General features: G+C 40.7%; 1 long non-coding RNA gene across 1 annotated transcript; it reads right to left on the bottom strand.

The window, feature by feature from the left end:
- Positions 1–1,382: 1,382 nt before the first annotated feature.
- Positions 1,383–17,299, bottom strand: LOC121394252. Its single transcript, XR_005961587.1, has 3 exons — positions 16,919–17,299; positions 2,422–2,563; positions 1,383–2,144 (listed from the first exon to the last, which is right to left on the bottom strand). It is a non-coding gene; the product is annotated as an uncharacterized LOC121394252 (long non-coding RNA).
- Between the last annotated feature and the right edge of the window lie 6,860 nt (positions 17,300–24,159).

The following is a 24,159-nucleotide window of genomic DNA, read 5'->3' as shown; positions in this document are numbered from 1 at the left end:
TCCTTACCCTTATAGCTCACATATCTCACCATCTCACTCAGCCTGACTCTGAAACTGTTTATACTGTACATATGCAACAGGAATGCACAAAATAAATACACAAGTGCTAATTAGAAAATGTAACATTGATGTGGTTATAAATATTTATACACGACCAGCACATAACAGATACCCCATTTAATATGTTACATTACAGTGAAATGTACTTGGAGCAGGAATTATGTTAACAAGTCTTACTTGTCATACTGTCCAAATCCAAATCCGTAAATATTGGATTTGGAGAAATAATGAATTTGAGAAAAATGCCATCATCAAAAATATTGTCATCATTTCACGTCATTAAAGTGGGTTCTGATAGGATTTAGTTAAGTGCAAAGGATTCAGCCCAATCCCAAAACTTAAAAAAGGAGCAGTAAGTGAATGGGAAATTCAAACAGAAACTACCTTTGCTGCTATCTTGATATTCATATGCATGTGTCTGTAGTAATGCCAAAGAGAAGGGTTCACCACTACGGGTCTACACTATACAAATATGTGCATATCAGTGCATGAAAAATGTAAAAATTATTTTTTACTGGATAGGACATAGTAAACCACAGGAGGCAGGGTTACCCACACTACAAACTTACAGCCATTAGTTGGGGGATACAGTTGCAGTGTTAACACCTGCAGGGATCCTTGTTGGCACAATATTCTTTACAGCAGCCAGGAATGTTTTTGACCTGCAGACTCGGCGTAAAGCTGGCCATAGGCGCAAAGATAAAGTCACATGAATCGAAGGTTTGTGCAATTTTCAAACCAAACGTGGATCGTCCCAACATTTTTCATACCATGGTGATAGGTAGTTTAGTCGTTTGGACAGGTTAGAAGATTTCTGTCGACTTACAATTATTTCTCTGAGTGTATCAATGGGTGACTGTCACTGCTATTTGTCGGAGATAACTTTCATAACAATTGCTGTGACAGCAACATCCTCTGGTTTGTTTTTTTAGTGCTTTATTTAATCTGAATGATTAGTGGCAGGTCGCAAGATTACTGTCTGATCGTTTGTCGGATACAGGGCTAAAATCTGCACGTCTATGGCCAGCTTTATAACTGGTAACTAACATTGTTTTCAGAGTATTATTCTGTGCTGCAAATAATTTATGACATACAAATCTGTTTTTAAACTTATGATACAGACCTTATTACAAGGATTGTAAACTCTTTGAATTGAAAAGCCATGACATCCACTGATCCTAAGCATTTGAACTGTGTAAAAATGAAATTGTACTCCCTTACACATTTTTGCACAGTTATGCAATTCATCTGGTTAGGATAAGTTTCACGTGGCATACAAAATGTCCTGTATACCATTACCCTAAAGAACAAGCTCAAATTAATCATCTTCCAAGAAATTTTAATGTACAACATTGCAACAAAATAGTATCTGTCTACTAATGCAACACAACTTCTTCAATTTCATCCTCAAAAGAGCCAACAGCTTATACTACAGGCCTTCCTGCTGGGTGCTGAGAATGGTGTCTTTTAGAGTTTACATTTTTGTCTTCTCCAGAGAAAAGATCTTTTTTCGCTTTGATCTCGCTGCTTTTCTCCCATGATAGGATACTGCTTGAATCATGGCTCACTTTACAGTCGCTATGTTTAGAAATAGTGGGAAGTGTTGTGCTCGAACCACTGCCAAAAAGCTGTTCCATTAAATTAGACCTTCTATCTTTTTGTATATTTAGTTTGGCAGTACTTATGATTGTTTCATCTAAAGTCTCATTATTGAGAACCACGCAATCTACCTTTTTCAAAGGATGGTGCCTAGCTGCCAAATAAAATATCAACCTTTGGATCAACTCTATTATCTTTTATGCGGCTTGGCATCTCTAATGCTGATGAGGCTTCATGGACTAAAGTCCCATTAAGCATTTCCTGGTCAGAGAAATTGTAGGTTTTACATTTTGTCTCTGGTGTATGTATTTTTATGAATCCAAAGGTGATGTTTGAGAAGGACCCTTAGATATATCAAAGTATGTTGTGCCTTCAATTTCAAAAATCTTTGCAAGTAAGAGTTCTTTTTTAAGTCTTTCTTCTTCTGTAGTCTCTTTTTCAAGTCTAGTTTTCTGTCTCTCAGATTATCTTATCTTATTCCCATTCTGCAATGATAATAAACATACCACAAATAATGCATTTCAGAAATCTAAAATATAAACACATTATCCTATACACACACCTGCCTCTTACTTAGTCTTTTTATATAGGGCTTATAGTGAAAATTAGTTTTATTCAAACTCATTTCAGCTCCTATGGCGCATTAACCAATTCACAGCAACAAAACATCATCTTTCTAAAGTTTCATTGATTACATTCAGACCTACTGCCACACAGAATTGAAGATGGTTGACCTGGTGTCACTCTACTATTTTCTTTTACCTTCATGTAGCTTTTGTGCTTTGTCTTCTAAAATCTTTAGTTTTTTATCATTTCGATCTTGTTCCTTTTTTTGCTTTGCTCTCTCTTTTTCTCTCTTAAATTTCTCTTCTTGCTTTAGCAGTGTCTTGAGATGCTTCTGCTCCTTAATAAAATACATCAATTAAATGATTACATACCGTACTAGCAATAGTGAATTTTGATCCTAACAGGAAATCAAGATTAAATTAAAACGTTGTGTTTTCATGTAGTGCTATATTATTTACTTCCTTAGAGTGTATGTGACTTTTTGGTAGGGGAAATTCTTTATTCATGTGTCTTATTTTATACTGTATGTTTTATGTCCCAACTTCCTGCCTGTCTGCCCCCCCCCTCATGTGTTTCCATGTAGTACTATATTATTTACTTCCTTAGAGCGTATGTGATTTTTCTTTTTGGTAGGGGTAATTCTTTGATCATATGTCTTATTTTTTTTTTTTTTTTTTAAAGGTAAGTTTTATTTCTCATTTTTAAACACATACAACAATCATACGTACAACAATAAGTACACTCGCAGACTAGACTGTACAATTTAGGCAGGAAGAAAATATGGCACATGCTATCACCAAGCATAACACAATACAGTTATTGAGCAGTTGAGATGGACACTATCAAACTCAGGTGAACTATACATCTGACGGTTAGGTTGGGACCCTCGAGGATACGAAGGATAGCAAACCATGAGGGGTTTCATAGTAGGAGATGGACTCGGCTATGACCTACTATAGAGGGGTCGGGTCAATGTCATTCCACAAGCCCCAAATTTTATCAAATTTTGTTGGTGTTCCCCTAATTTCGTAGGTGAGCTTATATAGGAGTACTGCTTTGTTAACCAGTTGTATCCACGCATTGAGAGAGGGTGAGAGGTTACCCATCCAGTGAAGGGCTACAGTTTTTTTTGCATAAAAGAGTAGGATACGAAAAGAGATTTGAGTATATTTAGCTGGGATTATCTCTTCTAGGACCCCCAAAAGGCAAACTGCAGGTGAAATTATTCTTGGGAAGTCAAGATTATCCGCTAGATAGTTTACGACTTGTGTCCAAAAGCTCAGTATGTAATGGCATTCCCAGATTAGATAGAAGAAATCCGCAGCTTGTTGGTGACACCTGGGACAGGAGTCGCAAGGGATCTGGCCCATCAGTTTGAGTCGTGTGGGAGTTATGTAAATATGGTGCATCCTTTTATATTGTATTAGTTTGTCTTTCAACGATATCAGGCCAGTGTATATGTGTTCTGTCGCTTCGTCCCAGTTATCTTGGTCAAGGCCTACAATTTTGGTATTCCACCAGTCTTGTGCTGATTGAAAAGGTTTGAGGCCGGATAAAAGGAATTGCTGGTAGAGCCGGGACACCAGCTTTGCTGGGTTGGGATCATGAAGAATTTCTTCTATGACTAGGCAGGATTGCTGGGGGGTAAGACTGTTAAATTGGGAGTAGAAGGTATGTCGTAATTGTAGGTATTTAAATAGTGGAATTTGCGTTGGCTGGCACTTAAGTTGTAGTGTGCAATGGGTGACAAAGGTATAGTTCTCAAGGAGGTCCTTCAAGCATTTAATGCCTTGCCTGGGCCAGAAAGCAGAGTGTTGCAAGGATCTAAAGTGATTCAAATAGGAATTTCTCCAGAGTGGGAGGTGAGGGGATAGGAGGGGTGGTGAATGGCCCAAGATTTTGAGAGCTATCAGCCAGGCCTTCTGTGGGGTAGTATATGTCTTATTTTTTAAAGTATTTTTTATGTCTGAACTTCCTGCCTGCCCCATTCCTGTGTCATATTTGCATTAGAGGCACAGTAGCTTAAGAATTATGCTTCCTATGTAGTGAAAAGCTATAGCTGACATATTATATGTACAGGGGGATGGATTTATATCAAAAGGTTGATGTCCTTTAAAGCAGCCCATGGGCAGACAAAAAGCTGCAAATATACTTTGGGCCACATTCAGCTCTTCTTGGATAGTCCTTGCTTAAACAATTGTGCCACACATACAAAATAAATGTAAGTAGTAGTATAAAGAGTGAGTTGTAGTTCAGAGTGTTACTTGAAGTATTTATAAAATAGTAAGCTCGGGCCTCAGGAGAATACAAAGAGTTGTAAGTTTTTTAAGGACATATTAAACCTAAGCAGGGGATGGGGTAGGTGTCAGTAGGGATGGTGAATGGAGACACTGTAAGAAACAGGTGAACAAACAGCATTTACAGAAGGTTGAAGTGGGAAGGCAGACAGGCCGTGTTGAGCACAGGAATGAGCCTTTGAAACTGAACACAAGCAGAAGAAAATTCTGTCAGAACCTCCTTGTAAAGAAGGAAACGGTTTTTAACTTCCAGTGGTATATGAGCACAATTATTTAGTAATACAAGATATACAAAGAGCATAAAAGAGTAAAGCTAAAGCTGGCCATAGACGCAAAGATCCGATCGTACGAATTGTGAATTCGTACGATTTTCGGACCATGTGTGGAGAGTCCCGACATTTTTCGTCCGTCGGAGATCGGTCGTTTGGTCGATCGGACAGGTTAGAAAATTTCTGTCGCCTGCCGATAATATCTCTGCGTGTATTGCCGATCGTACGATTTTCAGTGGGAGACTGTCACTAGTGTTGTGAGACATAAGTATCGTACGATTGCCGTCAGGGGCAGAACATTGGGTGATCTGTTCTTATTTGATCGGAATGGTAAAGACTTTGATCTGAATGGTTAGTGGAGGGTCGGGAGATGGGAAAGTCCTATCGTACGTTGATTCGTACAATCGGATCTTTGCGTCTATGGCCAGCTTTAGTCTGCAAGTTAAAATTTATCTACAGAATAAAACCAATGCAATGCTCATGTATTCTAAAAGTGGGATATCTAGCAAATTCATTTAAATATATTGTGATTTATTGGCTACAAATATGAATGGTTAGTGGAGGGTCGGGAGATGGGAAAGTCCTATCGTACGTTGATTCGTACAATCGGATCTTTGCGTCTATGGCCAGCTTTAGTCTGCAAGTTAAAATTTATCTACAGAATAAAACCAATGCAATGCTCATGTATTCTAAAAGTGGGATATCTAGCAAATTCATTTAAATATATTGTGATTTATTGGCTACAAATATGCAATGGTTTTAGAAAGTTATTCAGTTAAAGCTACAGTTATTTCTAAATACAACTATCATGTCTTCTAGATATGGTGCCACATATTTGAATGTGCATACCAAGTGGCCATGATATGCAAATGCTTTTAGGGCATTTTTATTTCCTGGTGTTGCTGGTTCTTTAAAGGAGAACTAAACCCTAAAAATGAATATGGCTAAATATGACACATTTTACATACTTAACTTATTGCACCAGCCTAAAGTTTCAGCTTCTTAATAGCAGCAATGATCCAGGACTTTGAACTTGTCACAGGGGGTCACCATCTTGTAAAATGTCTGTAACACTCACATGCTCAGTGGGCTCTGAGCAGCTGTTTAGAAGCTAAGCTTAGGGGGTTGTCGCAAACTATCCAGCAGAAAATAAGGGTTGTCTGCAATATAAGCTGATGCTACAGGGATGATTATTACAGTCTGATGCTAGTTGCACTGGTTTATGTGCTGTCATGTAGTAATTATCATTTGACATCACCTGGTTTGAAGAATAAATAAGTGCTCCTGATTATGTTCAGATAAGAAAAACTTTTACCTCTTTAAGGGTAAGGGCGCACAGGCAGATTCGGGAAGATTAGTTGCCCCATCGACAAATCTCCTCTTCTTTGGGGCAACAATGTCCCCGAACTGCCTTCCCCTACCTTCCCGTCGGCTATAATGAAAAATCACCTGCGGGACTAATCTCCCCGAATCTGCCCATTTGTCATTACCCTTGGTACACCCTTATTCATCACTTCTAATAAATCTGCTGAAGGTGGTGGAGGAGGGAAAGTTTCCATCTGAGAGGCAGACTCATTAGTTTGGACACCTATGCTTGTGCTCTGGCTTGTCCCTGTCAGAAAATTTTTAGTCACAATATATTCAAGATATTCAATGGTAGCTACTACTAACTGGAAAAGACACATAGATTTATATACCAAAGAACCACAAGCCACTGTTTATATGTTGTACTTTATTGTAATTTTATTTCTGTATACATTGATGAAAATCATAAAACAATAAATAATAATAAAAAAAAGAAAACCTGTGCATCTAAATATGCAACAGTTGCTCCCCACCATTCTTTCTGCTGATTTAAAGCACATGGTCTGGGCTGCTGTGAAAGACATGAGCTTCAAAAACTGCAACCAAAGTTCAATGGTGTGGTGGTGAGAGAGCGTTAGATGATTTTACTAACCTTAAATATAGGGGGCAGTGTGTGGCTGCAGGCTTCTTCTCCTAACTGTAGTCATGAGCACTTTAACATTGCAGTACTGCTCAGAATTTAAAGGGTGAGAACTAAAACAACAAGAACATGTGTGTGTATATATATATATATATATATATATATATATATATATATATATATATATATATATATATATATATATATATATATATATATATATGTATATATATATATATATATATATATAAAAGCCTACATAATAATTTACTCTACTTTCAACTAAAAAGATAAAAGTGATATGTCTTTCATTTCCCAAGAACATCTGAGTACTGGGGTGTTTTATGAACAAAGTATTCAGTTGTATGTAATTAAATCAAATGTCAAAAAAACTGGCTGTGCAAAAATGTGGGTACCCTTGTAATTATGCTAATTTGAATGCATGTAACTGCTCAATACTGATTATTGGCAACACCAAATTGGTTGGATTAGCTTGTTAAGCCTTGAACTTCATAGGCAGGTGTGTCCAATCTTGAGAGAAGGTATTTAAGGTGGCCATTTGCAAGTTGTGCTTCTGTTTGACTCTCCTCTGAAGAGTGACTGCATGGGATACTCAAAGCAACTCTCAAAACATCTGAAAACAAAGATTGTTCAGTATCATGGTTTAGGGGAAGGCTACAAAAAGCTATCTCAGAGGTTTAAACTGTCAATTTCAACTGTAAGGAATGTAATCAGTAAATGTAAAACCCAGGTCTGGCAGGCCAAGAAAAATACAGGAGCGGCATATGCGGAGGATTGTGAGAATGGTTACAGACAACCCAAGGATCACCTCCAAAGACCTGCAAGAACATGTTGCTGCAGATGGTGTATCTGTAGGGCCGTCATCAGAAATCACGGGGGCCCCGCACAACAAAATTTTCTGGCCCCCCTCCCTCATCACACCTCCCTCCTCCTTGTAACACCTCCCTTACCATGCCTCCCCCACCACCAGTACAAAGGTCACATAGACACAAGCACTAAAACAGTGAATAAAATCATTTGGCCATGGGTTATTAAGCCTTACAAGGTACTAGGGCCCCCTACATGTTTTTTAAAATTTGTGGCCCGAGCCCATTTATTTCACTTGTGGACAGAGCCCAAATTAAAAAACAATATATTTGTGGCCAGGTAGCTACAAGTTATAGGGAAAAATGGTGGCCAAGGCACCCTACTAAAATTATAAAAACACATTGTCGTTCAGGGGATGCCAAAGAGCTACACTAGTGGCCAGGGGTTACCAAAAACCACTGGTGGCCAGGCCCTATTACAAGTTAAAGAAAAACAAACAGTGCCGGGTCTACTCGGCCGGGCGCCCTAGGCAACCCGGCCAATACTTCGCCCCCGCTGCTTGCGCATGCGCAGAAGGCAATGACACGCGAGTGCGCATGCGCAGAAAATACGCGAGTGCGCATGCGTAAACTACGCAGAAGTGCGGCCACAGCTAATGAACATAGCGGTCCGAGCTAGGGGAAGGCGTCAGAAGAGGTACGTGCCTGGCGCCCCTGTGCCTTTGCGCCATAGGCAAGTGCCTCTTCTGCCTACCCCTAGTTCCGGCCCTGAAAACAAAAAAACCTGAGTGGCTAGGGCCCCTTACAAGTTAAAGAAAAAAAACTTGAGCGGCCAGGGCCCCCTACAAGTTAAAGAAAAAAAGGGCCAAAATTAAAAAATAATATATTTGTGGCCAGGTAGCTACAAGTTATAGGGAAAAAAACGGTGGCCAGGGCACCCTACTAAAATTATAAAAACACATTGTCATTCAGGGGATGCCAAAGAGCTACACTAGTGGCCAGGGGTTACCAAAAAACACTGGTGGCCAGGCCCTATTACAAGTTAAAGAAAAACAAAAAAACCTGAGTGCCCAGGGCCCCCTACAAGTTAAAAAAAAACAAACATGCGTTGCCAGTGCCCCCCTTAAAAAGTAACAAAAAAATGGCCAGGGGAAGTAGCGACTTTGTCTTCAAGAAATAGCACCGATGTCCGTCACCTCTTCACCCTTCTGCCTGCAGCCAGGCTCCTAGAGCTGTGCCCTTGCGAACTGCCACCATAATGCATACGCAAGAGCCGCAGCCAACTGGAACAGCTGCTTACCACCAATGACATTTAAGGCGGGCCTTATTGGATTAGGTAAAGGGGGCCCGGCTAATCACAAAAGTGCGGCATGCCTGGGCCCCGGACTGGCCCTGAGAGGACTGTCCCCAATGTGACCACCTGATGGTGGCCCTGTGTATCTGTACATCGTTCTACAATTCAGCGCAATTTGCACAAAGAACATCTGTATGGCAGGGTGATGAGAAAGAAGCCCTTTCTGCACTCATGCCACAAACAGAGTCGATTGTTGTATGCAAACGTTCATTTAGACAAGCCACAGTCATTTTGGAACAAAGTGCTTTGGACTGATGAGATAAAAATTTAGTTATTTGGTCATAACAAAAAGCGCTTTGCATGGCGGAAGAAGAACACGTATTCCAAGAAAAACACCTGGTACCTACTGTCAAATTTGGTGGAGGTTCCATTTGTGGGGCTGTGTGGCTAGTTCAGGAATGGATATCAACAAATTCTTCAGTATAATGTTCAAGTATCAGTCACAAAGTTACGCAGGGGTTGGATATTCCAACAAGACAATGACCCTAAACACACTTCAAAATCTACAAAGGCATTTATACAGAGGGAGAAGTACAATATTCTGGAATGGGCGTCACAGTCTACCAACTTGAATATCATGGAAAATCTATGGGATGATTTGAAACAGGCTGTCCATGCTCAACAGCCATCAAATTTAACTGAACTGGAGAGATTTTGTATGGACGAATGGTCAAAAATACCACCATTCAGAATCCAGACACTCATCAAAGGCTATAGGAGGCGTCTAGATGCTGTTACATTTTAAAAGGAGGCTCAACTAAGTATTGATGTAATATCTCTGTTGGGGTGCCCAAATTTATGCACCTGTCAAATTTTGTTTTGATGCATATTGCATATTTTCTGTTAAATATATTGATAATGGGTTGAGTGCAGAGGAATCTTGTATTTGTCTATATGTTTTTTGTGGTCACACCCGCATTGCACCCCCGCCTAATGATTTTAAAAACTAGTGGTGAGCACAACTTTCCCTTGTTTGTTATATTTTCTGTTAAACCACTAAACTTTATGTGTAATAAAATCTTACCCTGGTGGGGTTTGTGGGGGTCGGCGGGGACGCCCGCCTCACTCCAAGCAGGGACGCTCGCCTCTACGTTGTGCTGCACCGGTTTCCTAGGGCGCGTGCGGCGCGCCTACTTGAGTCTTAAAGGCGCGCAATGCCGCGAAATTTAAAAGTACTTAAAGGTACATTTTCTTTTTACACATTGCCTGTTATAGGAGTTTGTTCCTGGTGCTTTCTGAGCTTTTGCTAATCCTGTTTTGAACCTGTTTGATTCCTTTTGTGACCCCTGCCTGGCTTTTGACTATTCTGACCTCTGGATCCTGACCCTTGCCTGAATTCCGACTACCTCTTCTGCTTAACCCTCTGATCGACTTCCTGGTTTGACCCTTGCCTGCCTGACTACGTTTATTCTCTGAAAGATAAGTGAAATCGGAGGTTCTGCAGTTCACTCCCTTTGCCGGTAAAGGATCTGTTCTCCCTCAGATCGACCAAAATTTGAAAAACCCTTCCTTCATACGAAGATATACCAGCGCTAAAGCTTAGGGATAGACACCAAGAAAAACAAAGATACAATATAGTGTAGTATTATCAAATATGATATGCACCCCTCTGTGCAGTTGCTATATGATGTGATTTGAAGCCTTCCACCAAGGGATTTGACACCCTTTATCCGTGACTTTTATAGGTATACGTGGCCACCTCCTGTGTGGGGTAGTGGGTACTTACGAGCGTTTAAGTCTGCCACTAGCATATAGTAAGATTCTTTGTCCCAATCCTGATTAGCTTCAGATTTCTAAAAACATACGCTAAAATCGTGTAAAATCTTCTTTAATACAATAAAAGGATAAAAATACAAATTGCACTCACATATGTGTGCTTAGAATGAGCATAAAAACAGTCCGTCTAGGGGTTCTCCAGTCCTGCGTTCCACTTTAGATGTTTTTAGTTGCCTGGCGTTTGTTGGTGGGACACGCGCTCCTGGTCTCCCTCTGATGACGTCACTGTTCAGCCTTACGTTTATTCTCTGCCTGCCTCGACCCGGCCTGATTTGACTACTCTATTCCCTAACGCTTTGTACTACGACCTTCTGCGCAAAGACTTTGCTTTACAGTCGTGCCCCTCTGCCTATCCAGAACCTATAGCCTTGCACCTCTCGTTTAAGTCCTGGTGGCATCCAAGTAGCTGAGGGCTCCTCCTGAGGCCAAAGGCGGTCACACTACAGGTGAAGCACGAGCCGAGACCAGGGTGCTTGGCATTTGTTCTGGTGTTGGGTGCCGACCATTACATTATGTCACTGCTTAAATAATACTGTTTCCATAAGGCATGTTATATATTAAAAGGAAGTTGCTACTTTGAAAGCTCAGCCAATGATAAACAAAACTCCAAAGAATTAAGAGGGGTTCCCAAACGTTTTAATATGACTGTATATTGTGCGTGTGTGTATATACCATATATATATATATATATACAGGAGCCACAGGAATGTTACACCTGGAGTGAATGGCCAGTAACAGGATTGAAGCCTTGACGTGGCGTTACTGCTCACATGTGTAAACATGTGCTAATTTAACCAATTATGAGACAGTGTGTATGGTATTGTTGCATTAGGCTAGGGCCACACGGCGCGATTTTGCCGCGATTCTGCGCTGGGCGAGTTGCGAGTTACGAGTCGCTGCGGTTTTTAAGCCGAGATAGCTTTGTTAACTTTGGCGCTGGCGTCAATGCAAATCGCGGCGAAATCGCTGCGCTAATTCACACGCGGCGATTCTTTTTCTACTGTCGCCCGGAAACGCCCAGCGAGGCAACTTCGGGCGACAATAGAAAACGAATCGCCGCGTGTGAATTAGCGCAGCGATTTCGCCGCGATTTGCATTGACGCCAGCGCCAAAGTTAACAAAGCTATTTCGGCTTAAAAACCGCAGCGACTCGCAACTCGCAACTCGCCCAGCACAGAATCGCGGCGAAATCGCGCCGTGTGGCCCTACCCTTATATATCACCCACATGATACCAGATGATCTGTTCAGAGCTAAAGAAAAGTGCTACTTAAGGCTAGGGCCACACGGCGCGATTTTGCCGCGATTCTGCGCTGGGCGAGTTGCGAGTTGCGAGTCGCTGCGGTTTTTAAGCCGAAATAGCTTTGTTAACTTTGGCGCTGGCGTCAATGCAAATCGCGGCGAAATCGCTGCGCTAATTCACACGCGGCGATTCGTTTTCTATTGTCGCCCGAAGTTGCCTCGCTGGGCGTTTCCGGGCGACAGTAGAAAAAGAATCGCCGCGTGTGAATTAGCGCAGCGATTTCGCCGCGATTTGCATTGACGCCAGCGCCAAAGTTAACAAAGCTATTTCGGCTTAAAAACCGCAGCGACTCGCAACTCGCAACTCGCCCAGCGCAGAATCGCGGCAAAATCGCGCCGTGTGGCCCTAGCCTAAGTCTACCTGTTGCTCATGCACCAGTCACAGCAAAAAGAATGGGGGAGTGGAAATACAAGGAAGATAAGTGGAAGGTCTAAGTGAGAGACTTGTTGCCAATAGTCTGCTTCTATCATAGGAAGTTGGTTCCCAAACCATGTGTCTGGATTATTACATGCATGTTATGAAAACAATTCATGAAAACAATTCACAACATGAAAAAACAACTGTACCACACAGCTAAAACAGACTCCACAGCAAGTCATAGCATTGGGTTGTTTTTTAATTGTAAATTAACTTTTTGAAAGGTATCATATACAATAGCTTTTTTTTTTACACGACTAAACAAAAAATGTACTTTACTATTTCAATATGTGTGTGTATATATATATATATATATATATATATATATATATATATATATATATATATATAAAAAAAATATATATATATATATATATATATATATATATATATATATATATATATATATATATATATTAGTAAATACCCAATGTAATGTACAGTATGCTGATACAAAATTAATATGCAGGTATGGGATCTCCCATTATCCAGAAAGGTCCGAATTCCATTTTATCCAAATAATAAAGATTTTTTAAAATGATTTCCTTTTTCTCTGTAATAATAAAACAGTACCTTGTATGCAAACTAAGATACAATTTATCCATACTGGAAGCAAAATCAGCCTATTAATGTTTACATGATTTTCTAGTAGACTTAAAGTATGGAGATCCAAATTATGAACCCCAGGTCCCGAGCACTGGATAATAGGTCCCATAACTGTACAAGTTTTGTAGAAACGAAAACACTCAAACTTACACACATAATAAAGGTGTAAAATAAATATGTCATATACATATACATTTATTACATTCTATCACATTCAGTGGCTTCTGGTTGCTATCAAATGTGTCCCTAACAACAACAAAGGTCAAACTGTTGCCACTCAACCATATGGAAGCTGCATTGGCACGGCTAATATCTTGGCTCTGTAAAGAATTTAGGAATGTAAAATATTAATATGTTGCATTTATAATCCTTTTAGATTGTAAACTCGCGTGGTAGGGCCCTCTTTCCCTCATGTATTGGTCAGTATTTGTTTGATGCACATAACCTACTATAGTACAGTGCTGCAGAATATGTTGCTGCATTAAAAAATACATAATAATAATCTACAACTATATTCAGCATTACAAGGTGCCCTCATTATTCATTTGTTATAGTTTTTTGTTAAATGACAAATTGGAGAGCTGATGAATAAAAAGCTAAATAACTCAAAAAGCACAAGTAATCTAAAATGAAAAGCAATTACAAGATGTCTTAAAACATCATACTAATAGTTAACTCAAAGGTGTACAACCCCTTTAAAATATGAAAGCAAAGATCCGATTGTTTACACTGGGTACCTGTCCTAGTGCTCTTGCAATTAGGGGGTTAAAATGGATTTTTAGGGCTTCCCATTGGCTTTAATGAGGAGGAACAGTGGGCTTCTCAGCTGACAGAAAAGTACCACATGGGTGATAAATGTAACACTAAGAAGAAAACAGAAAACTCACCCACGGTATAAACACACAGGCCTTGAGCCAATAACTAATAACACAGGTGCACTCTACCTTCATTACTAGCCAAAGCTTGTGACTCTATGGTTATGGGCCACAAGAGCCACAATGCTGAAGATTTGCTTAGACCTAGCAAGAAACATAGAGGAAATACTATAGTAACCATATTATTCATTTAAAATAGTTCTTAGGCTAGAATAAGTGAGAAATAATACAAACTGCCTTGGAGGCACCCCACTGAGTGTAATGGGTTATCATTGCAGATGCCGGTTTTCATCCCCAAAGGAAGGGATTAGAAGAGATCACCAATTGGACCAGAGTGTTGCTCTTCCTCCTGAATGGACCACAGTGATCCCACCCCAGTACTGACATCCAGATGCCTTTATCCTCCGGCATCCACTTGGCTTGGCTTTATGGAACACTACTGGCCCAATTAAGTTGCCACTGCTGAGTGCCAAAAAGCTGAAAACAAGAGATGATGTTTTGTGGTTCCCACTGATAGGACTAAATAAAGCAGGTGACAATGACATTTAAATAAGTACATATTATATATTTTGGTAGAGTGCCCAAGGAAATGTATAATGTGTTTTGCCTTTAATTTCTCCCCAATAGAAGGTGAAAGTTGCAAGGGAGATGTTACTAAACAGGGAATGGTTTATCCGTGTAAAGGATATTGCTGTCTGGGCCTGGAAGCTATAGTGTTCTGGAAGGAACAGGCAAGCCAGACAATCATTCCAGTGGTCCAGTTCAGATATTGGAGCTCATTTTCCACAGCAAGGCTGTCCTGTGTAAAGGTATTTAGTTCTAGTGAGAGTGTTAGGAAGAGCAGGGCCAGGCCCGGATTTGCATAGGCCCGGGCCTAGGGCGGCAGAAGCTCAGGGGCAGCATGCTGCCCAGCCGCACTTAAATTTATGTTGAGCCGGAGCACTAGGGACTCTGCGTCCTGTCCCAGTGCTCCGGCTGTGGATGAAACAGATGCGAATGTGCGTGATCCGAGGGGAGGGGGCGACGGAGGAAGCCGGCCTCTGGGCGCGTGGAGCACAAATCCGGCCCTGAGCAGCGCACAGAGTAGGAAGGTTACCGGTCTGTGTAAAGAACTCCCAGAGGGGTTGGGGGTGCTACCTGTCACTATAACGAGAGCCGGTGACTAAGAGTCTAAAGTGATTAAGGTGCTGCCAGAAGGTGAGACAGACCAGAGGCTGGTGAGATGATATCCCAGGAGGGGAGAGTCAGATGATCAATAGTGAAAAGCCCAGAATATTCCAGAGTGTGGAAACCAACCTGTATGGTGAGAACCCCACAGTGAGGAAAAGTCTTGCGGTTAAAACGGTAATGAACTGTGTTCCAGTAACTTTACGTTGGAAGAGTTTCTCTGAATAAACCTGTGTTTTTGCCTAAAGATGTTGTGTTCCTGTTTTTATGCTCTTGATCCTACACTTACCTGCCTACCATAGCTAATTACCCCGCAAAAATTACATGTACAGGCAGCCCACTTGTCACTATATTATTATTTTGTATTTAAAACACGTGCAACATTTCAATGTCTGGTCACAGTCACAGGTAGGGTTGCCTAGCCGGTAAAATACCTGCCAAGGCCGGGGCTGGTACTACAAATTTACCGGCAATGTAGCTGCTGGTAAATTTGTAATACGATTAAAAGGAGCCATCGGCCTGCCCCCAATCGCCCCCAATCCCCTGCAACTTACCTTTTCTTTTGCCTCTTCTAGCGTCCGTGGTGTGGCCCCTCCCCTTTTGACGTCACGGCCCACCCCTTTGTGTCCCCGCCCCCCAGCAGCTGGTAAAATTTTTTAAAAAAGGTGGCAACCCTAGTCACAGGCAGCGCTTTACTGGAAATACACTGCTAGTGCAGATCAGATAAACTGCTCTTGTGCAAGGCTGGAATGAAGGCTGGAAATTGCCTCCAATATGGTCTCTTTTCCTTATGCCAGCTGCCTATTCCCTGACTCCTGGCTGAGCTCTTACACATGGGGACAGTGATTCAGATATGCAGTATATAATGAATGTGAACTGAGGAGAACATCTGTATACACACTGCTACTACAGTCATTTCCCTTTGCTTTGCTGTTTTTTCCCATTCTATCTATCTATCTATCTATCTATCTATCTATCTATCTATCTATCTATCTATCTATCTATCTATAGATAGATAGATAGATATATATATATATATATATATATATATATATATATATATATATATATATGCTATTCTATTATTATATATGCAGTATGACGTATGGGAATCTTACAGTTTTTCCATTATCTATTACAGATGCTGCAGAAGGAAGCCTCAGTTCTTTGGGTTTTCACTATAGATAGAGCCTTGATATTTTTTCTATTTTAACCCAAAACAACTAGTTAAAATGAACTTTTAGAATGATGTAGATGCTATCTGCAACTGGTTTTCATTTTTTATTTTGGAATCTATCGATTCTGCCTTTCCTCAGCATTTATCTTTCTCTTCGGACCAGGTCTGGACTGGGAATCAAAATAGGCCCTGGCATTTCAAGTACAATTATGGGATCCGTTATCCAGAAATCCGTTATCCGGAAAGCTCCAAATTACGAAAAAGGCCATCTCCCATTGACTCCATTATAATTAAATTATTCGAATTTTTAAAGGTGATTCCCTTTTTCTCTGTAATAATAAAACAGTAGCTTGTACCTGATCCAAACTAATACTGTATATAGTTAATCTCAATTGGAAGCAAAACAATCCTATTGGGTTTAATGTATAATATAATAAGGTATGACGATCCATTTTACATACCTCCCAACTGTCCCATTTTCAGCAGGACAGTCCCGCTTTTGACAGCTCAACCTGCAGTCCCGCAATAGTACTGAAAAGTCCTGAGTTTCTCTGCACTGAACAACCAGTAAAAGAAACAAAGTTTCTAATGCGCTATGTGCAGCAAATATTTTTGTACCTCTTTTTATTTCCATAATGTTGGGATAGCCATAGTAGTAAAGGGGAAGTTAACTGTACTTACAGTCACAGAGCTGGAGGAAGAGGCTAAAAACACCCTTATGACCATCCTGTGCCAGTGTGCCAGCCGGCCAGCAAGGACAGAAGCTCCTGAGATGGTGCAGCTTATCCTGTAGCCCTGCTGCAAGGGATCCTGCTTACTGTGTGACGTCTGTCTGGGATGCAAACTGGATCCCACACCGGGAAACTCCCCCTCCAGCAGCTTTAGTGGCTTCCACGATAATCACTACATCACCATCACGAATTCTGGGTTCCACAGTTTTTCTTTACTCCGAGAATGGTTTCCTATTGTATAGATCTGTGGATAGAATGGTCTTCTAGTTAAATTATGGCAAAAAAAATACGGGGATTGGGAGGTTCAGCTCCTTATAGGGAGTGTTATGTAGATTTGTTTTCACGCTGATGTGTTGCCTTGCTTTTAAGTGCAATGGAAAGATGGTTCAGCGACATCTAGTGGAATGACCAAGCATTAAAGGAACCGTAACACCAAAAAATTAAAGTGTTTTTAAGTAATGAAAATATCATGTAGTGTTGCCATGCACTGATAAAACTGATCTGTTTACTTCAGAAACACTACTATAGTTTATATAAACAAGCTGCTGTGGAGCAATGGCAGAAATTGAAAAAAGGCTATATGGCACAGTATACTTAATGGATAACAGATAACACCATTATGTTCTACAGAGCTTATCTTCTATCTGCTGTGTATCTTGAGCCTTTTCTCCTTTGAATTGCTGCCCCCATGGCTACACAGCAGCTTATTTATATAAACAATAGTAGTGTTTCTGAAGCAAACACACCAGTTTTACTAGTGCAGGGCAACACTGCATTATATAATTATTACTTTAAGACAATTTCATTTTTTGATGTTACTGGTCCTTTAACGCTACGTTTTTCATTAGGGCTATGTACAATGTAAAAAGTAGACATACTCTTGATGCACCACAAATAGCTTTGCTACTTTGTCTCTTTTGTCGCTACTTTGCTCCAGTTTCCTACCAGGTCCTGCTAGCTGCTGATTGGTTCCTGTCCTACAGTGCAGTGAGCTGAGAGCCACTGGCTCCTCTGCACAGCCTGGGAATTCAGGGAGCAGGAAGTGGAAGAGAAGGGAGGGATTATTAGGGTTTTTGCAGAAATATTCAATAAATGAGCCTGAAACACTACTTTTTAGCACAATTCTTCTAAATGAGTATAATGCACTGGTACATTCTCATTTTGTACACAAAATGTCTCCTTTAGGCTGGTGCCGACACTGAAGTACCAAAGCACCAGGTATTGTATGTTTCCAGGTTACCTGATGTAACCCTATGTAAAAAAAAACATGTTGACTTGCAACAAGTGTGGCCCAGGCTGCTTTCAGCCTCCTATGCACTTAAAGGGGCTGCTCACCTTTAAATAAACTTTTAGTATGATGTAGAGAGTGACATTCTGAGAGAATTTGCAATTGGTTTTCATTGTTTATTGTTTGTGGTTTTTGAGTTATTCAGCTTTTATTTAGCAGCTCTCCAGTTTACAATTTTAACAATCTGGTTGCTATGGGCCAAATTACCCTAGCAACCATGCACTGATTTAAATAAGAGGCTGGAATGGGAATAGGAGAGGGCCTGAATAGAAAGATGAATAATAAAAAGTAGCAATAACAATACATTTGTAGCCTTACAGAACATTTGTTTTTAGATGGTGGCAAAATATAAAGAAAAAAAAAACTATAAAAAAAGAAAAAATGAAGGCCAATTAGAAAGTTGCTTAGTATTTCATATTCTATAACATACTAAAAGTTAACTTAAATGTGAACCTCCACTTTAAAGGAGAAGGAAAGGTATGATCACGGGGGTTAGTAAAACATTGGCTGGGCCAGGCCAAGCCAACTGGGGGCCCTAGGCATCCCGGCCAGCCATCTCGCTTCCCCTGTGTGCACCAGGGCATTTCTAGGGTCTTTGCCTTTCGAATCCCGTCTATGCACTTAAAGGAGAAGGAAAGGTATAATCACGGGGGTTGGTAATACATTGGTTGAACTTAAAAGGTTGAACTTGATGGACGTGTGTCTTTCTTCAGAAGTCATTTTTTTTTTAGAAGTAATTGAAAAAGGGTCTCGAGGCCAGGGCTGAATTTACATTGTGGGAGCCCTAGGCCCTGTGCCGTTCATCGCCATCCCCTCCCCTTTATTCCCCAGTGACATATCCCCAGTGTTTCTGAACCAATGTGGGTGTGGTTGGGCAGCATTTCACCCCTAAAATTTTGCTGCCCTAGGCCTTGGTGGCCTTTCCACAAATCCGGGCCTGCTCGAGGCTGAATACATTTATTCTCACAGAGAGACCTGGGTCGGGTCTTCTTTCCGTCACTTTCGGCGCATGCATAGTTGTCACAAACTGGAAGACTGCTCTAACTGTGAATTCGCCGGTACGCCACTCACTTCCCGAAGAAGACAAAAGAGCCAGAAGATGGTGCCCGTGCGCTGACTCTGCAAGGTGAGTTAAGTAAAGAATTAGGTGCAATTAAAGGAGTTAACACCTAGGCTGGGGGAGAGCGGTTGGGGCTAAGTAGGGTAGCGATTTTTTATAGCAGGGGGTATAGTTCTTCTTTAATCAGTTTTGGGTCACATGGTGACTGGTATAGTGTTCCTAAGGCCTCTTGCTTTGACATGATTAGAACCTATATCAGTGAGACCAGCACCTTCTGCAAATTGATATACAGTACATAGGAATCACTTAGCAACTTTCTTCTTTCATTAACAATGATTTTAACTGTTCTGGTTCTAAAGCTACTCAAATGTAGTGGGTCTAATGGAGTAAAACAAACAAGGGAAAGTTGTGCTCACAATTTTTTTTTAAACCATTAAGCGGGGGGTGCAATGAGACTGTGAGACTGTGACCACACAATTCATACAGACAAATAAATACAGGATGTCCTCTGCGTGGGTCTAATGGATCCATCAGACTCCAAAGAACATTGATGAATATTGATTCTAGGGCTATGGCCTTGGATTCACTGAAAACACTGAAATTCAGAACTAATCTGTGCATCCTATTACCCTGGTAATAGTTTGCAGAGGATGTTCTAAGACAGAATCCATTAGACATGACATCACTACAAAATGCTCCTTCCAGAAACACTGGATACAGGATGATAAGGCTTGACTGAATATTTATGTACTGTATGTTGAGCCAGGCTGCAGCGGTGGCTAGATTTTAACAAATGTGCTTGTAGTTTTTAAAGAAGTGAGGGCTATATTGTGTTTTTAAATAGTTTACACTAAAGGACAATACATCTCTTTTTAGTATTGATACTGAATTGGCATGAATTTGAAGGACGATTGGGAACAGGCCACTCCCACAATATCATTAATGCCCTTAAAGCTGGCCATAGACGCAAAGATCCAATCGTACGAATCGAGGATTCGTACGATTTTCGGACCGTGTGTGGAGAGTCCCGACATTTTTCGTCCAGTGGAGATCGGTTGTTTGGTCGATCGGACAGGTTAGAAAATTTCTGTCAGCTGCTGATAATATCTCTGCATGTATTGCCGATCGTACGGTTTTCAGTGGGAGACTGTCACTAGCTTTGTCAGACATAACTATCGTATGATTGCTGTCAGGGGCAGAACATTGGCTGATCTGTTCTTTAACTACTTTATTTGATCTGACTGGTAAGACTTTGATCTGAATGGTTAGTGGCAGGTCGGGAGATGGGGAAGTCCGATCGTACAATGATTCTTGCAATCGGATCTTTGCATCTATGGCCAGCTTTAGGCTGAATGGAATTTAATGCACTTCAACCAATTTTCCAAAATCTTAACAGAATGCCTTCCCAGAAGATTAGAGGAGGCTGAAATAGCAGCAAAGGTTGGACCAAGATCATATATATCTATATATATCTATATCTATATATTGCCATGAGGAAGGTCCCTTCGTGGACCGAAACGTCACGTCGGCTATTCATGCATTATTTGAATACACTTTTGCTTTGATACACAGAAACCCTGGTGTTGCTGGTCTTTCTTGGAGTATTCGCATTTCTTACCTTGCACCCAGGTAACACGACGTCAGCAGGGTGCTGTCCTAGTGAGGATATATATATATATATATATATATATATATATATATACAGTTCAGGCTGTGGTGCACTCCAATCCAGCAGAGTTTTACTGCCTGGGTGCTGTCATATATAGTGCAGATAGTCGTGTTCCAAGGAATGACGCATTCCAGGACTTCATAATGAGATCAAGCAAAGTGAAGTTTATTTGTCAACGTTTCGGTCCAGTCTGGACCTTTCTCAAGACATGTCATGTCTTGAGAAAGGTCCAGACTGGACCGGAACATTGAAAAATAAACTTCACTTTGCTTGATCTCATTATGAAGTCCTAGATTGCGTCATTCCTTAGAACATGACTATATATATATATATATATATATATATATATATATATATATATATATATATATATATATATATATATATATATATATATATATATATATATATATATATAAAAATGTTTTATTATTAAGCCTACACATTTTTTATATATAATTAATTTTTTTTCAATTTATTTATTTATTTTTTTGATTTTAGAATTAAATGTTGGGCAGATTCTTTTGGTATATTCTATGTCTGTTTTTATATGTACAGTGCTTTCCACCCCTTGGATTTTTCCCTCATGTTTTTTGTGACAAACCTTGAAATGAAAATGATATTACCATTTGATCTACTCAACATACATAACAAGGGGGGCGTGGCTTGGATGAGCTCTGGATAGCACGCAGTGGTGAGAGCTCCGCTACAGATGCCCTGTTTTTTACCCTGAAGTGGGCTATTTTGAGTGAAATTTACCTCGCATACAGATGAAGGCTGGTCAAGCTTCATGCACTGATACCATGAGGCGGAATAGAGGCAATCCTCCTAAATCAAAATTGACGGATGCAGAGGGTGAGGATTCCCAAGATGGTGACGCATTGAAATCAACCTCGTCTCACTCGGTGGAGGTGCAGCAGCCCAAATCGCAACAAACTTCGGCGAAACTGAGTACGTTTGCAAGATCTTCCCCTCCAGCTCCCTCAATGCAGTTATCCCCAATCCGTAATTTAGCTGCTACAAAGAAGGCGCCGGTGGCGGCTCCGACCCCTGAGGCCCACATACCTGAACCGACCCTGTCGGAGGTAATGCTCCTTATTTCACAAAATCACACTACTGTGGTGCAGAAATTGGAAGAACTGGGTACTAGTTTTGCGATTCTTAAGCAAGATATGCACAAGCTGAGAGATTGAAACGGAGCGCCGTATCTCTGATATGGAGGACACAGTCCAGTCTATGCCACGCAAACTAGAGCAAGTAACCCGCCATCTTAATGCCCTGGAGACACAGGCGGATGATATAGAAAATCGGTTATGGCGCAATAATATCAGGGTTGTTGGCATGCCGGAAAAAGTGGAAAGTAGCAATATGGAGCACTTTCTAGAAAGTTGGCTGGTTACGGAATTCGGGCAAGAAATTTTCACTTCTACATTTGTGATTGAACGGGCCCATAGGGTCCCTGGGCGTGCCCCTCCGCCTGGTGCCCCACCAAGACCGATTGTGGCGAGGCTATTAAATTACAGGGACATTGCATTGACTGCTGCCAGAAAGGCGGGAAATATTATGATGGAGAATCACAGAATATCTATTTATCCGGACTTTTCGTTGGAAGTACGTAAGCAACGCCAGAAGTACGCCTCAGTGAAAGAAGCTTTGAGGAAACACCAAATTACGTACGCCATGCTATTTCCAGCAAAACTACGGGTGGTTACAGGCGACAAGGTGTATTTCTTTAATAACCCAGAGGAGACACATGAATGGCTTGACCGCCAGCTGCACACTCCGTACAGTGATCAACCATCGGAGGCATCTCATGGATGACCACAACAGAAGGATACCTGATGAGGTTTATTTTTCCTTTTTAAAATTGCCTACAGTTTAGCTCACTCAATATGCTATGTTAAAAAGCGATGAGGGAATTTTTTTGGTTCTGGCCAATCATTTTCCATACCGGAAAGATCTCTACGAAGGAATACAAGTTGTTTTTTGTCGACTCTTATGAAGGGTGACATAGGCTCTGGGTTACAGGTAACTTGGGGTTACACTCTGGGAAAGATGATTTACTTGAATGATGGCTAATCTGACTTTCCTATCCTGGAATGTCCGAGGATTGAGAGACTCTGTCAAGAGGCGTCTAGTATTTAACTTTATCAGGCAACATAAACCACAGGTTATACTGTTGCAAGAAACTTGTGCTGATATACAGGTACAACAAGCACTTCGGAGACCTTGGTTAACGGACTTGTATCATTCCATGCACTCTACGTATTCTAGGGGGGTGTCCATAATGTTTGCTAGGTCATGCAATCACTCAGTAAACAAAGTAATATGTGATAAGGAGGGTCGATACATAATTATTCTGTGTATGCTGCATCACAAAATGTTTATTGTTGTAAATGTTTATAATCCTCCCCCTTTTCAGACACATTACTATATAAAATAGCTACACTACCTTTAGCACCATTGCTATTGATGGGAGACTTTAACTCAGTCATGCATGCAGACGTGGATAGGTTAAAAGGAGGTTAGCGCTCTACCTTTGCATTGGCCACTTGGGCTAACACTTTTGCATTGATGGATTTATGGAGAGCCAAACACCCAGACAAGAAACAATTTACATGTTTCTCAGCCTCACACAGTACTATGTCTAGAATTGATTTAGCTTTGGGCAACCCTGAATTTACCAGTTATTTTGAGAAAATTGAAATTTTACCGGGTGGAATATCGGATCATGCTCCAATTTTACTGCAAGTTATTAGTTTAACCTCTCCTATTAACAAGCTCTGGAAACTTAGTAGGTTCTGGACTGAACAGCCCAAAATAACAGAAGAGGTGAATTAGGATCTTAAGGAACATATAAGTATTAATGAGGGTACAGCATCCATGCAGATTGAATGGGACACCCTTAAGGCATATTCTAGAGGGAAATATATATCGTGTATAAAGCAGTATAATAAGAATGCCCTTAATAATATAACAGATATCCAAAAATAGCTATCCCTGTCAGAAACTCTCTTTATTAAAAACCCTACCCCAGAGACCAAACAAGACTTCCAACTTATGTTGCAAAAACATGCGCTAGCCCAAACTGAGGTGGTCAATAAACAATTGTTATATCATCGTGCAAATGTTTTCGCTTCCGGGGAAAAAAATGGGAAATTATTGGCATTGTTA

Source organism: Xenopus laevis, chromosome 5S (genome assembly GCF_017654675.1).
Source record: "Xenopus laevis strain J_2021 chromosome 5S, Xenopus_laevis_v10.1, whole genome shotgun sequence".
Lineage (NCBI taxonomy): Eukaryota > Metazoa > Chordata > Amphibia > Anura > Pipidae > Xenopus > Xenopus laevis.
This window is presented reverse-complemented; position numbering and strand designations above follow the sequence as displayed.